An 18,729-nucleotide genomic window follows, 5' to 3' on the forward strand; every position below is an offset into this window, starting at 1 on the left:
TTACTTCCTGATTTTCATACCTTTATTTCTTTTTCTTGCCTTGTTGACTGGCTAGCATCTCTAGTGTAATACTGAATAAGATATGATAAGAACAAAGAGTTTTGTCTTGTTTCACCTAAGCATGAAAAATAATTCTCTTTCACCAAGATGTATAACATTTGTTATAGGTTTTCATAAACGCTCTTTTTGGGAAAATTCCCTTCTATTCTTAGTTTTCTGGGTTTTTTTTGTCCGTATGAGGAAATTCTCTTCTGTTTTCAGTTTTCTGTGAGCTTCTTTTTTTTTCTTTAATCATAAATGAGCGTTAAATTTTGTCAAATTCTCTTCTGTATTTATTGAGATGACCATCGTATATGATTTTTAAAAATATTTTTTAGTCTGTTAATATAGTTAATAACATTAACTTATGTTCAAATGTTAAAACAGCATGGACTCCTGAGGTAAGCCCCACTTGGTTATAAAGTATTATCTTTTTTATATATCTATTTTATATATTTCTGGAATTAGCTAAAAGTTTTGGTAAGACATTTAGTATGTGGTTTTGTTTTCTTATAATATCTTTGCCTGGTTTTCGTGTCTTGGTCATGCTAGCTTCATAAAATAAGCTAGGAAGTAATTCCATCTATTTTATTTTCTTGAAGAGTTGGTGTTGGATTAGTATTAATTTTTTCCCTTTAATGTCTGATGTAATTCACTACTCTAACCATCTGAACATGGATTTTTTCTATGGAAAGGTTTTAAAATAAAAGGTTTTGAAATTTTAAAATACAATAAATAATACTTTAAAATACACAAAAAGGTTTTTAAAAAAGGCTATTCATGTACTCTATTTTTTTTTTTTTTGAGGAAATTTGTCTTTGAGAAATTTCTTCATTTCTTCTTAGTTGTCATATTAACAGGCATAAATTTATTCTTAAGATTGTATTTATTTATTTGACAGAGACAGAGACAGCGAGAGCAGGAACACAAGCAGTGGGAGTGGGGGAGGGAGAAGCAGGCTTCCCGCTGAGCGGGGAGCCCGATGTGGGGCTCGATCCCAGGACCCTGGGATCATGACCTGAGCAGAAAGCAGCTGCTTAATGATTGAGCCACCCAGGCGCCCCCATAAATTTATTCTTAATATACCCTACCATACTTTTATTTTTCTGTAACATCTATAATGATATCTTCTCTTTCATTTCTGATATTGGTGATTTGTGTCCTCTCTATTGTTTTTCTTTTCAGTTGGGCCAAAAGTTTACCAAAATTTTATTGATATTTTCAAATAATGAAATTTTATTCCATTGAGTTGTTTCTAATTATTTATGTTTTCTATTTCATTGATTTCTGCTCTCATCTTTATTATTTTCTTTCTTCTGCTTACTCTGGGTATCACTTGCTCTTTTTGTTGTTGTTTCCAAGATCTTTAGGGTAGAAGCTGAAGTCACTAATTTAATGCATTTCCTATTTTCTAGTATAAGCATCTGAAGCTATGGGTTCCACAAATTAGATATATTGTTTTTTCTTTTCCTTCCTCCCTCCCTCCCACCCTCCTTTCTTTCTTTCTTTCTTTCTTTCTTTCTTTCTTTCTTTCTTTCTTTCTTTCTTTCTTTCTTTCTTTCTTTCTTTCTTTCTTTCTTTCTTTCTCTTTCTTTCTTTCTTTTAGAGGGAGAGCACATGAAAGTAGGGGGTGGGCAAGGGGAGAGGGAGAGAGAGCATCTTAAGCAGGTTCCACACCCAGCATGGAACCTAACAGGGGGCCCAATCCCATGACCCTGAGTAATGACCTGAGCTGAAATCAAGAGTCAGACACTCAACCCACTGAGCCACCCAGGTGCCCCTGCTTTTTCATTTTTATTCAGTTTAAAATGTTCTTTTAATTTTTCTTTTGACCCACAATCATATTGCTTTATGCTGTTTAATTTCCAAATATTTATGGATTTTTCCAAATATCTTCCTGTTATTTATTTCCAGCTTAATTTCATTATGGTCAGAGGATACACTTTGCTTCATTTCTGCCTTCTGAAATTTCGTTTTATTTTGCTTTCTAAGAATATGGTCTATCTTAGTGAATGCAAAATGGGTATTTGAAAAGAATGTATATTCCACTGTTGCTTGGTGAGGAATGCTATAAATATCAAATAGTTCAAATTGGCGTGCCTGGGTGGCTCAGTCGGTTAAGCATCTGCCTTCGGCTCAGGTCATGGTCCCAGGGTCCTGGGATCGAACCCCGTATCAGGCTCCCTGCTCAGCGGGAGGCCTGCCTCTCCCTCTCCCACTGCCCCTGCTTGTGTTCCCTCCCTCGCTATGTCTCTCTCTGTCAAATAAATAAATAAAATCTTTAAAAGAAAGTAGTTCAAATTAGTTGACCTCATAATAGGATACCTACATCTTCCATCCTTCACACTGTTTTTGTCACACATTTTAATTCTACACATGCTATAAAACCCACAATATGCTGTTACTTTTTTATGAACACTTAATTATCTTTTAAATCTATTACAATGTAAGAGTGAGTGTCTTATATATTTATAGATATGTTTGTCATTTCTGGTGTCCTTTATTACTTTATATACATTGAAATCTCTACCTGGAATCCTTTTCCTTCTGCCTGAGTAAATTCTTTCAATGCTTTTGTTGTGCCTGTCTACTGCTCCTAAGATCTCCCAGAGTCTGCTGATATACCAGTCCTTTTCTCTTTTATTCATGAAAGATATTTTTACTGGGTAAAGAATTTTCAGTTGACAGTCTTTTTTTTTTTTTTCCTTTTGCTACCAAAGGATATTTTAACCGTGTTTGGCATGCACTGTGTCTGAAGAAATTCTGCTGTTTCCTTTATATTTGCCCATCTTTATGCAATGTAATTTTTCCCTTCTGTGGCTGCTTTTACCATTTTTCCCTATTACTTTTTTCAGAATTTTGATTATGATACTCTGTGGTGTGGTTTTCTTTAGGTTGATTTTTTTTTTTTTTTTTGGATTTACAAAGCTTGCTGGATCAGTGGATTCATGGTTCTCATCAAATTTAGAAAATTTTGACCACCATATTTTCAAGTACTTTGTTTCTTATTTCTGAGATTATATACAATATATAATATATATATAATTAATACATAATTATATAATCATATAATACAATCTGATTTTATTATATGCACTTCATTATTGTTATATCAAGTATATGCACTTCATATAAAAGTACTCAAGTACTTTTCTTTATTTCTTTCTTATTTCTGAGATTATATATATTATAATATATAATAATATATATAATACATAATCATAATACATACACATAATACATAATCATATAATCATATATCATGTAATATAATATGATATATGATATATACATACATATATACACACACACATACCCAAACCAGGGTATTTTTCATTCAGATATTTTTCCATGTATGGCAGTTCCATATGCCTTTTGCAGACATTCTTTTGCTCTGTCTATATATGATAAATATAATATAAATATATTTAATATATATTTAACTTTCATGATCATATTTTTCATAGCTATTTCCAAGTCCTTTGTCTTCTAGTTCCATCATATCTATCATTCTAATTTTTTTAATCGGTTAATTATTCCCCTACTTAGCAGTCATATTTTCCTATTTCTTTGTATGTCTGGCAATTATTTATTGAGTGTCAGATATTGTGTTTTATTTTCTTTTTGATTGCTGGATTATGTTGTATTCCTTTGAATGGTGTTTGGTTTGCTTCTTTTCCATGGTTAAGTATACAACCCGTTGGATCTTTTGAGGTCTTGACAAGGTATGTCCAGAGGAGCTTTTGCTCCAATGCTAAGTTAGTGTCACTACTAAGGTGGCATTCTCTGAGTATTCTATCTAACGCCCTGTCCATTATGAGATCTGCTGGTGGGAAAGTGAAGAATTCTCAGCCCTGTGTAAACTCCAAAACTTGTTTCATTTACTCCATTCTGGTGGTGCCTTTTTACCCCAACATGGTCCTTTGCATTGGCCTGGGTTCCATTGCTCCTAGAGGAAAAGAGACAGTCTATATCAATCACCAAGGACAGTTCCTTCACTCTCTGGGATGTGGTTCATTTCATCCCTAGTGGGCTCACAGTTCTCAAATATATTTAAAATATGATTTTTCACATTTATCTTATTATTTTTCATTGTTAATGTGAAATACTGGCTTTTATGACCCACTATTTACAGACCCAAGTCGGTAGGAAAAAAAAATGTACTCCATACATATATGTATTTTTACAAAATATTCCAGTTATTCAACATTGTGGAGTTTATCTATCAATTCTTGTAAAATAACAGTGAGGTATCATTACATATCTATATACATGAAGGAGAGTTTTCACCCTTCCAAAGCTTATAGGTTATTTTAACAATAAGAAAAAAAAAGGGAGGCTTTCCCACCTTGACTGTGGCTGTAAGGCGGGATAACCCACTCATGTTCCACAATGTCAGAAACAAATTAAAAAATCACATGGACAACCTTAAGAAATGGTCTCAGAAGACCTTCTTTTGCTTCCTATCCTTCCTTGTCTCCTTGTTTTCCAGCCCATTCCTGGGCTCAGTCAAGTCTGAATATTATTGGCTATTTCCTGTTTCTTTGTCTTGTGCTTCCTTTGGATTTCATGGCTGGGTATCTACTTTCAGTGCTTCTAATACCTCCCTTATGGCAACTTCTGCAACTAACACCTGCTCAATCAGACCTCCCCCTTCCCGTCTCACCTAGTAACCATTCACCTCACCATCCCCTTCATAAGCTGGTTTTAGCTCATGAAGATGTGGAAATTGAATAGAAATGCTCCTAATGGAAGCAGAGTGTGATACTCTAGAGAAATACAGGATCCCACAAATGTTCAAACAAAAGAAAAGGGAAAAAAGAGTTTATGGTTAAGAAAGTATTGGACACATTTGAGTTAGATGAGTTACAAGTATGAGGACAGGGCAGGTAAGAGAAGAACATTCTAGATGGAGGGAACAGAATGAGCAGAGCAAAGTCATGGAGTCCTGTGGTAAGAAAACAAAGTTTAAGCAGAGGAGTAGAGGGAAATTAACACTTTTGCAGACGCAGGTTGTAAGAGTTCTTCTCTGCTGGCTCATGGGAATCCTCTGAGGCAGAAAACCACGTCCAAGTGTGTGCTTTACTGAGTTCACAGTGGGGTATTTTTTCCCACAGGTGACTCAGGTTCTAAATTCAGTGTGTCAGGTAAAATTGTGCACTGCTCAGGTTATCCTTTAAAAGGCTCTTCATTCTCCAATAAAGTACAACGTAGAGGAATGCTATCTCTTGGAGAGCCCAACAGGGCTTGTTTTCTTCCAGTGCTGTAAGAGATTTCTGTGTTTGAGTACAAGATGAAGTAGTTGGCTTATGGGAAGAAGCTATATTGTATAAAAAGTTTCTATCTGCAAGAACCAGACCAAGGCACTCTCAGCTCCAGGGGCCATTATAGAATTCACACATGTTACTTGCATATAAGTCCTGGCCCATCAGGACTGCTTAGGATGGATTGTGGTGGAAGATAGCATGACTGGTGAGGTCAGTGAGGACGCTCTCTTGACTTCCAGGTGAGAAGCACTTACAATGCAGCTGTGGCGCAGACATTTTGGAAGACTCAACAAGTTAATTGGTTTGAGTGCCAAGAGCTCAACAAACCAAATCATTTGTATGCCTGGAAGGATGATGAAGCATCAGTTGGAAACATGGCTGCTCTCTGCGAAGTGAAGGGAGGGGTGTTGTGTAGGAAGTCCTGATGGGCACCCAGGTAGAGATGCTTTGTGGACAGACAGACACAAGGCTGAATGCAGCAACAGTGCTAGACCTGCAGATTGAAAGGGGCCTGCACTTGTCACAATTGGAACTTTATAGGGCTTGAGTAAGACATTATGGATGTAGCTAGAGATTAATCAATGAGTTTGTATTCAGAGAAGACATGGGAGACTGGCCAGTTTTATCTTGGCCATAGTAGGCCACCTAAATTATGTTATGGAGATCATAGCAGGTATGAGCCAAGTCATCATCTCCTCTCATCCTATAATAGCTCTTGATCTCTTTGTTCTCAGAGGGGATTGTTGGGGATGGTTGTGACCTTGCTGATTCTGCCTCTGTATGGTCTTCATTAACCCAAGAGCTCCATGTTGTTCCTGGAATGGATATATCAGCAGAAGGCCATGACCAGGGCCTCCTGATCACCTTCCAAACACCAGCCATGCACTGAAGTGCAGATCCAGGAAATCAACCAGCCCTCAACTTTAGCAGGTGTTTGAGTTTGGCTCTTCTGGAGGATAAGTCATAATTCCAATTTTATTTAACTGGAATGATAAAGAGAATAATGCAATCATGTTTATTTACACAACAGTACTTTTTTTTTTTTTAAAGATTTTATTTATTTATTTGACAGAGAGAGACACAGCGAGAGAGGGAACACAAGCAGGGGGAGTGGGAGAGGGAGAAGCAGGCTCCCCGCGGAGCAGGGAGCCCGATGCGGGACTCGATCCCAGGACCCTGGGATCATGACCTGAGCTGAAGGCAGTCACTTAACCAACTGAGCCACCCAGGCGTCCCACAACAGTACTTTTTAATACCCCATTATGTATGTATAATTCACTAAGATCCCTGTCATGCTTTACCTATTCTTTCTTTTTTCCTCCCCCTAGGAAGTTTACACAATTTATTTTTATAATGTTTAAATGTAAAACTAACACCGTATTGTGAGCCAGATTTCATAGTTTACATAATTTCCTTGGATTTATTGCTTGTGCTTTCATGTGTAAATCATAGCAATATCACAAATTAGAAATTGCTTCTCTGCCTTGTCCATTATATTTATAGATAAGGCCATAATTACTAAAGTATTTATTTTCAAAGTCTCTTGGCTGACTCCAGTCTCATTTATTATGGTTGCATTATTTCTGTAATACTGTTTATTAGTTGGTGCCAGTCAATATTATAACAAGCCACTGTGCTACAGACAAGTCACAGGATAGATACAAAGTTCTGAGTCACATTCTTTACTAACCTGTCAGTGGTCTGTTCATGAAACTAATTGAAACACTTCTTTTTCCATATGTATTTATAAGATGCACACATTTACTATGGCATGGACAGAGAAGCAGCTCAGAGACTTAGATGTACAAAGAATGTTGTTGAAATATAGTGGTCCTTGTTTTCTCGTTTGTAAAATGAGACTGGCCTAGGTGGGGGGACTTTAATCTACAGTTTTCAGAGCCCTGATTTTCTTTGGAGGTGACCTAGGGGAAGTGTCTAAGAACTTGGGACCCTCTCCTCATATGATAACAAGGAGAGCGGCCTTTTTATTTTGTATATTGGGTATCCATGCATAATGAGGTTTGAATAAATACTTCCCTAGGTCAAATGGTTTATGATTTCATGAGGCAACTACTTAGATTGATGTGGATGTGGTAAAAACAGCAGTTAGATCAGGAGCATATGAAGTTGTTTGCCTGTGGACACCTGGATACATGGAGGAACCTGAGAGCAAGAGGGGAGGGAAGGGGGCTTTTTAATGACAGAGGCAAGTCTTAGCATAGTCACTAAACCACACTTGCGGGGGAAACAAAAAGGATCGAGGCCATGTTCCCAGTCTCAGTGATATCCTGCTTTCAAGGACAGATGTGCAGAAACTAACACTCTAGGTGGTCGGGTAGGAGGAAGCAGGGGTGGTGAGGGAATGCAGAGGCAGTGAGGGAACGCAGAGGCAGGGTCCTGAGTTAGCTGGTCTGGAGGGTAGGAATACCGCCTCCACCTGCCCAGGTTAGAAGCTAACCATGGACAGTCACAACTACACTGCCATCTGGCTCTCCTCCTCAGGAACAGATTCCTGCCCACTTGAGTTCACCTTGGATGTTACCCTGCAGGAGCCTGAATCACGTCTTTGTAGAAACGTTTCAATCAATGCTTCTTGAAAGATACTGAAGGAAAGAGGCCCAGGGAGACACACGAAAGGGATGGAGGGTTCTGGAAATGGGCTGGTGGGGACAAACGCCTGGAGAATTTCTCTGAAAGGCTTGCTTGAGTTCCCGTAGGTGAACTGGCCAAGGCTCTGCCTATTCCAACACTCTACCTGAGCAGGTGTTGGAACAGGAAGCTCTCTAAGCTGTGAGGTCAGGTTGTGTCCGAACTGGTCAGGAATTTCCATCTCTGTCCTGAGGTTAGTTATGTGACTGTGTGTGCTCAGGGAATGTAAGGTGAAAGATGGAGACAGTAGTCCAGACAATTGTGGTGAAGATTGGAGGTTTGTGGGTGTGTTAGGATACCGATCTCCATCTGTCAAGCAAAAGTGGGAAGGATAGTTCTGAATACAGGTAGCTGTTTTATACTGATTTGCAACCTCATTGAAATTGCTGGCAAGGAGTCTTTCCTGGGCCACACAACGCTGAGGAGCATCATGCCCACAGAATATAGTGGGACTGGGGACTCCTGGAGCCAGGCAGTGTGGCATCCATGACCCCCAGGAACTCTGGGATCCTCACACTGAGAAGAGCTGGGACTGCTTCCCCACAGCCCGTGCACTCCCCTCCTTCATATAGAGAATACCACCGAAGTCCACTTCTTAGAGCTCAGATCTGATTGTGGACTTTCAGTCTTTTATTTCCCAGTGCATCCAGGAGAAAATAAAGCCTTCTCAACCTGGGTGAGCAAAGTATTTCATTGTAAGATCCCAAAAGACCACAAACTTACCTCCTTATTATTTCTGTCCAAGGACTCCATGCTTTAGGTGCTGAAGACCATGCCTAGTGCCCAGCATTTCTCAATGCTTTTTCGTTCATGATCTTGTATCAGTTTTTCCCCATCCTGGAATGCCCGTCCTCCCATCTCTGCTGATCTCAGTTCATCATCTACCCTACCATCTCTTCCCGACTCACTTCCCCTCCACCTGCTGACCTGGGACATCTGCCACCCATGTGACTCAACCACCGTATATAGACATACATTTCCCTTATTCATTCTGAACGCACAGGAATAATCATGTTTTTCCTTTTCAGAGGTGAGAACATGCACAGATAGACTCAGTCACCATATGTTGGAAATAAAATCCATCCAAAGCTCTTCCAGCTTTTTCTGGAGAGTCCTGAATTACCTTTGTTGGGAAAACAGAAAAACAAAGATAAAGAATATCCACATTTTATGGCTCCAGCAGCAGAAATAAGAAAATGCACTGTTCCAGGGTTGTGTTTATGTTTTGTCTTTTCAGGGTCTGTCTTTTGTTATAGAGCTGGAGATGAAACTAGAAGCTTCCAAAGGTCCTCAGCTGCTAACCACTATAAACTTCTGCCTCAAGCATGTAATGACCACAGTGCTTGGAAAACACTCTGCGTTTATTTCATACAATCTGTGTGTTTGTAAGAAATGGAATCTGTTTGTTTATGTTGCATATGAACTCACCAGCCCTATGTTAATGGACCCATTTCTACATAATAGATATATAGATAGAGTTATACATTGTATAGATGGTAGATCCCTCAGTTCATCTGGAGACCTGACTGATTCACTGCTCCCTCCGTAGGTGTGCTTTACACAAAGGTATGATGCCAGAGAGTTCAAATCAAACTGAAGCCTGTCTTTCTTCCTAACACTTCATCTAGACTGAAAAGCAAAACTTAATTGTTATTCTTTTGGGTTTTTTTTTTTTCTAGCTCGTTAACCTTAAATATAATCCAAATCCTTCTTAGGCACATTTTTCATTTTTTTGCATCATTTCATTGATTTTTTTTTTCTAACCAGTCTCTTTCTATTTGGATCATTCACAGTGAAATCCCTCTTTCTCTCTTTTTTTTTTTTTTTTCCTTTTCAGCAGCAGCATCCCCACCTCCATGGTCTTTGTTCTGCAGGGTGGTTTGGGGATAGGCTTCTGTTATTGCTACATGAATGTGTTGGAACTTTCAGCCCCATGTTCCCCAGTTGGGTCCCCCTGTCTCCCACCTATTTCTAATTTAGAACTTCCTATGGATATTCTTCAGGCTATTACCTCCATTCCCCTCTCTGGGGATCGTCCATGGTATGTCTACTAGGTTAATGGTTGTTGAGTGTATTTGTCTTAACCCACCTCTCTCAAGGTCACGCCTCATGAGTGGACACTGTGTACCTGCCATTTGGATGAATAAATTAGGAATACAGTAGGTAGGATGCAGACACTTGGCATTTATCACGTGTTCCAAAGTTACGTGCCTTAACTTAGAAACCGTAAGTTGTAGCAGGTGGAACATTTTGGTAAGCTGTTTGGTGAGCTGTTCTTATTAACTAAGGCAGGACTTCTCATCTTTGGCACTCTGGACATTTGGAGCTGGATAATTCCTTGTTTCAGCTGACCATCTTGTGCATTGTAGGATATTGGGCAGCATCTGCAACTTCTACCCACTAGTTGCCAGTGGCCCCTCGGGCTCAATGTGACAAACCAAAATATCTCCAGACATTGTCACATGTCCCCATGGTGGGGGGTGGTTGGCAAAGTCAGCCCTGGTGGAGAACCACAGATCTAAGATTAGTTACTGATTAAGGACAGGTGTCTAATGCCAATATATAGGAAGAACAACACATAGACATGAAAGGAATTTGGTGTCCATCATGTTGATGACTGTCAGAATACATTAAATACATGACATTATTCCCATGCAAAATATTCTTTTTGAGTGATTTTGGTATGTTTCGCATAATACCGGTTTCAAAGGAAAATAGTTTTGCTTGAAGTGGGAATTTATCCAAAGGTGAAATAAGAGGATCACATCCAACATTTGCCCTGGAAAGATTCAGAATTCTTTTTCTCTTGACAGTAGAGGGAGGGTTTTTTTTTTTTTTCGTTCTTTCTTTTTAATTTTTTTTTTTTCACTTTTGGTCCACCAGGGATATCTCAGCTTCAGAATAAAGTATTGATAAAGTAAAAAGGACTAATTCTCAAGCTCTTGGTTGCAAATGTTGTGCAGAAAGATTTCCCAGAGTGCCAAGAAAAGGAAATTTTTTTCTTGTTAGCAAAAAGTGCAGAAACCTCGGTTAACTTGCAGAAATAAAAGGGAAATAGGGACCTGCCTGTCATTCAAAAAGAGTTGCAAAGAAATCAGGGATCTATCACCAAGACTGGTTTTAAAGAACTCACTCTCCTCGGTTTTGCTCAGACACGTTCCTCTGAAAGTAGGAGCTTCAGCAGGTCTTCAGTGAAAGTCAAACAAGGATTGTGCTCCGCTCAGCTCTTTGCACAGAGGCGGGGAAGGCAAATGTCACGGGGACATTGCTGAAACCCACTCGGGCACCAATAGCACCTTCAATCTTCCCACCCGTTGATGTCGCCTTTCTTTTAATCTGGTATGAGGGGCAGAAGCCATCCTTGTTCTCAGAGCCATGCTTGTTCAGATCCTGGGGTGAGGCAAGATCCTTGCAGTGACTAAGGCTGAGTGAAGTAGAATGAAATTATCCGGATTTTGAAAGCCGGCAGAGCTTCATCCCTGGTGAGCGCCCTAAAGCAGTCGCCGGATCCTTCCGTCTGTGAACGGTAATTCCCAGCAGCTCTGTCCCCAAACCACTGCTTCTGGCTTCTATCCTAATTGATAATGTGAAGAATTTTCCCTGCTTAAAGAAATCTGTACTCATCACTCAGGAAGGAGAACAACGCAGAGCTAAGGGAACATCCCTCAGTTTAATCAAATGCTTTGGATTTTATGTCTCCCACTTTAGAACTTTGATCATATGGCCCCAGGCATAGAGAGAATTTCTAATTCGTGGCTCCTTGCTTGATTAGAAACCACACTGTAAAGTCTCCCCCACCTGAGATGGAACCTGCACACAAGCCCCAGCTGTGCTGTCCCAGAACCTTCCCTGCTGTCCCAGAACCTTCCCTGACACAGGCGTGTTGATTTTATCCTTGATGTTCTAAGGCTCTGACCATAGAGGGGCTGCCTGGCACCGCACTCTCAAGGAACACATCTGGTTCTCTTTGGGACCTCACTCTGGGCACAGAGTAGGGTACCCAGGTTTCTCTCCAATTTGCTACCTGGCCCCAGGGTCTGGGAGTCTTGGGCAAGACTGCCCACTCTTCCTTTGCGGTGTGTGGAAGATGGCGGCCATCTTCACACAGCTGGGCCTTAGAAACAACGAAGTTGAGGAACGGGTGATGCTAACGATATTCACTAATTTCTTTTTCAGTTGAGGAACTTCTAATATAAAATATGAAAGGTGGACTCAAGGCACAGTGGCCTGTACAAAAATAGCCATCAATATCAAGGTATCAATATTCAATTTCAGTAAAGCAAATCTAGAAAGCTGAACTCAAGTTGGCCACGCGGCGATTGGGGTAACGCAGGGAGGTGTCTGGGCTGAGCCTGGCTTGCCTTTATTCAAATATTATTCAGCACATACTCACTGACCACCACTATGTGTGCTGTGAAGAGGTGGGGGAGCATAAAGGCTAAAAAGACATAGATTGGAGCGGCCCATGATGAAGATGCTCAGAGATTGCTAAGCAACTCATACATTTGTAAACTCATACATTTCAGTAGGGCCATGCAGAGCAAAGCCAGCTGGCTGGGGGGTTCTGAGGAGAACACTGACCCGTCACGGCAGAGAAGTGAAGGGTGGAGGAGTCAAGGAAGGGTGGTGGGGGTAAGGTCAAAACTGTCCTTCATTTGCTGACTAAGCATTTTCCCAAAGGTCTTAAACGCACAGACTTCAATATTTGACTCAGTGCCCCGCAGACTCAACTTGGGGGTTCTCCACCAATAATCTTAGATGAGCATGTCCTTGATGGGGAGGAAGGCGCTCCCAACCAGGAGAGTACCTGGAGCATGCCCATTGCTCCACCGAAGAACTGGAAGATCTTTCAGGAACACTCAGCTGAGGCATGTGCACTTGCCTCCTTCATCCGCTCTTGAACCACAGCACCTGGACTGACGGTGCTTATTCTCCTTATACCTGACCAGGGTGCTGCTCTTGGCAGATGCCTTCTGGAATCTCACCTGTGAATTGGACCCTAATTCCCATTTAGACAATAGCCTTGCTTATACATGAAACACAGTAATTCCCCCCAATATACGGTCCACTTACCAGAGGTCATATTTTTTCTGTCGTGGTGGCCTGTCCACTCACACACACCCCCGTCAGACTCGGTTGACCTGGTGAGTGTCCCCTTGCTGGCCGGGCTGCCCTGAGGCTGTGCTGGGTCTCTTGTGCTCGAAAGCTCTTTGTGCTGCTCTCTGTCCATGCGGCATAACCCCTGGATCCTCTAGTTGAAACACCACATTCTTCTGGCTGTACCTGACACCACAGGCTTCCCGGAGCTTCCCAGAGCCTTTAAAGCTTCTGCCCAAAGGCCCTAGCACCATCGCTTCCTTGTGATTCTATGGAGCCCTCCGCACACCAGCCTGCAGGTCTCCCCATCGCACCCAGAGCTGGCAGGAGACGGACCCTCTCTGGGCTCTGACAGCACTGGGCACTGAGCCTGCCCCTCTTCCACCTGACCACAATGCTTTATCTTTTCAGCCTCAACATTTCTTTGCCACGGAGCCTTCTGAAAGCTTGCTGTCATTCATTCTCAAAATATCTGGGGGCACAGATCACTAATTGCCTAAGGTCACAGAGGGACTTGCCAAGGTAATGGGAGACAAAGTGACTTGGGCTGGAGCAGTGCCCCGCACCGGCTCAGCTCCTGCAGTAAGTATTCTCGTTGAGTTTGTCTGCCATCACTGCTCTCACCCGGGGCTCCTTCTAGCCTGCCAGTCTCCTTCCATCTGCCCTACTCTCAATTCTCCCTTAATAGGAACAAGAGTGAAACAGGAAGACTGGGTGTACGCTTTGTTTTGGCTTTGTTTGCCGTCTTATTTTTAAAGATCTTTGCTCCGGGTACAGTTACTGGAGATGCATTACCACATTCCATTTATAACCATTATTACTTTAAAATCTACATCCTAAGTGCGAGCAAGGAAGAGACCAGATCATTATCAATATTCCAACCCACAGAAAAATTAGTCAGGCGCCCACCAGTTATAAATCCTCTACTCTAGGAAATATGTGTTGCTGGCAAAGATGATCCTGATGTAATGGAAGCATTTAATGTAGAAAATGTTGTTCTATTTCTCTTCCTGATAGCACCAGACAACCAGGGCTTCAGGTGGGGAGAGGAGCTGCAGGGGAGGCTGCCCAAGGAAAGCAATATGTTTGCGAGGCTGATCAATAAGAAGATTAACTTAACCTAGTAGAAGACTTATCAATCTTCTTATTGATCAGTTTAGTAAACATATTAGTGTGCTGGTGCAGTGTTGCAGGCCCGTCCGGACTGCGCTTCATTAGGTCCGAGGTAGATGAGCGATACCTGGCTTGGCCATGGGACGTCTCGCTTACCATGTGCACACTGATAGGAAAGGTCACCTCTCTGCTCGTCCTGTGCAAGCTTGTCCCCAGAGGAGGAGATGGATGGAGAAGCTGAAGTGGGTGATGGAGGTGGCTGTTATGAGTTGGAATCACAGACAATCAACAAGCTCTTGTTTAGAAAGGATTCCTAGGACTTTTCATTTAAAAAAATAAATAATGTGAGCTTTTATTTGTTGAACATTTAGTGCATGCTCAAAGAAAATTATTTTAAGTAACCAAATTTGTGAGAGACGCCATTGTGATAATTTAATGTTCCTCCTACTTGAGTGCAGAAAAATAGAGATAGTTCATCTTCATAATCAGTGTAAGCACTTTCATATTTTATTCTTAAAAAATATGCTTTGAAAGGTTTGGACAAATGTCAAATACTTCAGTTTGAGTCATTGGTATGAAATAATGAAGAGGTTTTAAGGTGATATTTATGTAGGTTTAAGGTGTTTTATTTATCCATTCAATAAATACTCACTGTACATAAAGTAAATCTCTCAGCTTCTGACGTAAGAGCAATCTATTCCACACTGCTGATGGTAAACCCTTGAAGGGGAAGAGAATGGAGCAGAATTAGGTGACATCATTTCCATGAGCTGGATGGTAGCTTTCCTCTTTGCTCATTCAAGACACTAAGGAAACGGCAAATCCTGAGCTTAATTATTCGCAATTAATATGATCTGCAACTTGAGTAATTTTATTATAAAACTAAATTCCCTTCCTAGCTAATTCCATAATTGTTTGCCTCATTTCACCTCATTTCATAAAGGATAAATACTTGGCCCAAGATCAGTTGCCTCTTATTTTCCTTCAAAACCTTTGGAACTGAAGTTCCATTCCAGAGGGACTCAGACACCATTACATCTTAACGTATTAGAGACGGGGATCAACGTGCTTGGCTAAAAGGAAAAAATAAACATTTATTTCTCTGAGGAACTCTTGGTTCCTCTGGGGAATCCCTGAGAAAATCCTGGAGAGGACAGTCAAACGCTGGAGGATGTCCGCACCGATGTTATGGAGGAAGCGCTGAATGAGTGGATACAGCTACCTGTGATAATTACCTTTTCATCTCAGGTAATTTAAAGGCTTAGGGAGAGAAAATGAGGGAATCATTTATTGGTTAATCCATCCAACAATATTTATGGAAAGCTTCATATTTTGCCAAGAATTGGGCCCGAAAGATGAAAATACATGTTCTTTGACTTCAAAAATTTCTGAGTCTAGAGGGAGAGGAGGCTTGTGTTGCCATGACTGTTCCGGGGGCATCTCGAAGGGCTGTCACCCCCTGCTTAGGTGGGGGGACCATAATACACTCAGCTGGTAGCAAGTTTCCTTGTGGGAAATGTGACTACGGTGGCCTCCATTGCTTGTGGAAGAACAAAGCAGAAATCTTTTTTTTTTTTTTTTTTGCCTAGAGAAAGGGAAAACCAGAATTAAAACTTGTCTTTCAATGTGTGAAGCTGTACAAGAAGACAGTGTGACTGGTTGAATGGACTCAGGGTGTGGGGGCAGGTCAGCGAAGGGACACAGCTGGGGAAGTTTGGTGGCCCTTCGGGACCAGCCTGGGGCTCTGGTCCTTCTCAAGTGTGCTTTAGTGAGTGCGTTATAGACAACCACAAAATACTCTGTGTGTCGAAATGGAAAAGTAGAATGAATGACCCTTGGCCACATACCTCTTTGGTTGGGACCTGGCCTGGTTTTATTTCAAGTGGTTCTGAGGTCTGCCGTGGTGTGGACAGCTCTGGCTCATCTCTGCACACCCAACAGCAGAGCACACACGGCTCTTTCCTTTGCGATGAAGCCCCTCTAATTCATGCCCACAGCTTGTGATCGGTCCTTAGTGTGCACGCGTGCAGCTAACTTCAAAACGTGGGATGAGCCCCCATCCATCGCAGGTTTTTTCATGACACACCGAGGCAGGGATATGAGAATATTATTTTCTTCTTTAGTTTTTTGATTCAGGAATTATGAATTTGCATATATCTTGATATTTGGAATTTAAAAATATTTAGAGGACATACAATAATTTTAGGGTTTCTTGATCCAGCATATTAATTTTTAAAGCTGATTACGGTGCAGAATTTTTGGCAATGAAAAACGTGAACCTGACACAGAACACTGTTTACCAAAGGGCAGTTTGCAAGATAACTGGTATCAGATTCAAATAATGAGCTTGCTACAAATTCTGACTTCTAGGCTCTTCCTCAGGCCCAAGACAGTAAAACCTCTGATGCCAGGGCCCAGAATAATGAGTTTTAACAAATGTTCCTATAATTCTTGTGCCCCTGAAGTCTTAGAGGCCATTTGTTTAAGAGGCCTGCTCTGAGTTTATTGAATGTTACCAGTGTTTAGATGCTCAAAAGTTTATACGGAACTGGTATCTACAGTTACACAATGTATGCACATAGCATATGGGTATAAATCTGTTGGGTTAGAGCTCACAGCCTTCATGGGGCCTGGGGCTTGACTTCACACAATACTGCCCTGCAGTAGCCATGGAGTGAAAGCCCTTGGCCATTGTCCTGGGGGTCTGTCTGCGGGAGCCTGAGGAGGCCCCGTCCCCTAGCTGCGGTTTGGCATCACCCCTGTGTTTCTGGCCCTGGTGGTAGTGATGACAAACTCAGATGGAAGGAAGGAAGTACCTGAGAGGCCATGGCATGAGACAAGTCCACATGCTCTGGCAGAACTCTCCGCTGGTAGTGGGGTCCAGGCTGCTGTGTCTTCTGTGATGGGTGTGTTCCTGGAAATGGGCGGGCGTGGGGCTTAGGAAACATGTGCATGGGAAAAAGAGTGTTCTCGAGTCTTACTCTGCAGGCTTTTGTGACACGAACATTCTGTGTCCATGTGTAGATTTGGATTTTCACAAGTAAAATTCATCCAGAGAAGATGCCCACACCAAGGAGATACGTTAGCTCCTGACAAAGCAGAACTGTCTAACTGTTGGGGTTTCCCTGATGAGAGATCCTGCCTCTCTAATCCCCGAGGCCGCGCAGAACAGATCGGGCATCTGCTCATCCGCAGGAGAGTTAGTCTTGGATGGGTCGCTGAAGGGAGTCACCTTTATGGTTCCTTACAAACCTAGGAGATTCTGATTCTGTTTCATTATTTGTGGCAAAAAGTACAATTTTGTCCAAAAGCCTGTTTATATTGTGGGTAGCGAACAAAGCAGCGAAATCAGTGCCTCAATAAAGCCAAAGGTTTAGAAACATGATCTCCAAAGCCGCTTCTTACTGAGATGCCAGACTTAACAAAACGAGTGTTTGTCTCCAGCTCAGGAGATTTAGTTCTGTCATTCCTGAGCAGAGAACGGCCCCCAACGTGCCGATGAGCACCTGTGTGTTTCCGGCTGCTTTTCCGAGCCGGGATGTTGGTGTGCGCTGAGCTGCCCTCCTCCTCCGCTCTGCTCCCCTTCGGGGTCAACATCACACATTCATGGAATAGCTAACTGCGCTGAAGAGGGTAGCTTTTGACCACGGAACGGAGTTTTTCTCTTTGCTCAGAGTTAATTGGCCATAAGGGGCCCAGGTGTCTATCCTGGTCTCATTAGCGCCAAGTTTTCACGAAATGACCTAACTGACCCACGTCCAGAGCCACCGTCCTCATCAAATGGCAAGATGAAAGTAGCATGCATGCTCATTGTTCATTAACACTTACATCATAATGCCTGGAATTTGGGAGGCCACTGTTCTGGGGGGCTGGTGTTCAGGAAAGCTTCTGAGGTTCCTTCCAATTTGGCACCTGCATTTGTGAGACAGGCCTGCAGAGCTCAGGGAAGAAATTATAGGGCAAGTAAAAACAAATAATTGCACGCCATTTGACTGACACAATGCCGTGGGTGAGAGATGTGGCAGAGTCAGAAACATGAACTAAGGCTGACCTCGAAGAGCCCCCTTAGACACAGGACGGTGCATTTCTAATAAATGCAGGTAACCAGGAAAGGGCTGAGCAGCATGAGATCCACGAGGTGAGGAGAAAAGTTTGATTGAAATGTCTGGAGTGGAGTGGCCATGGGACAAGAGCTCCTTCCTTCCTTCCTTCATTCCCTTGCTCACTATCTGCTGAGCACACAATGTGCTAGAGAGCAAGCCGGTGCAGGAGATGAAGCCAGAGAGACCAGGTCTCCGGGAGAGCCTGATCTGGTGGGCTATGTACCGAGTCTGGGGACTTGGTGGTCTGGCCTTCTGCACAGTTGTGTCTGTGTGTCCTCAGCGGTCATGAACTTCCCACCTAGGAGCTTAGCTCAGGTGAGTCTCTGCCGCCTCCCCAGCAGCATGCGGAGAACATGGACGCACAGGCAGGTGCAGAAGGCGAGCATCGCGGTGGTTATCATGCCTGGTCACAGAGCTGCAATAGCCAATGTATGAGAAACAAATTGTGGCTTATTTGTAAC

Source organism: Mirounga angustirostris, unplaced genomic scaffold, assembly GCF_029215605.1.
Source record: "Mirounga angustirostris isolate CCGP_5_RB_7025 unplaced genomic scaffold, mMirAng1.0.hap1 SCAF_7, whole genome shotgun sequence".
In the NCBI taxonomy this organism is placed as follows: domain Eukaryota; kingdom Metazoa; phylum Chordata; class Mammalia; order Carnivora; family Phocidae; genus Mirounga; species Mirounga angustirostris.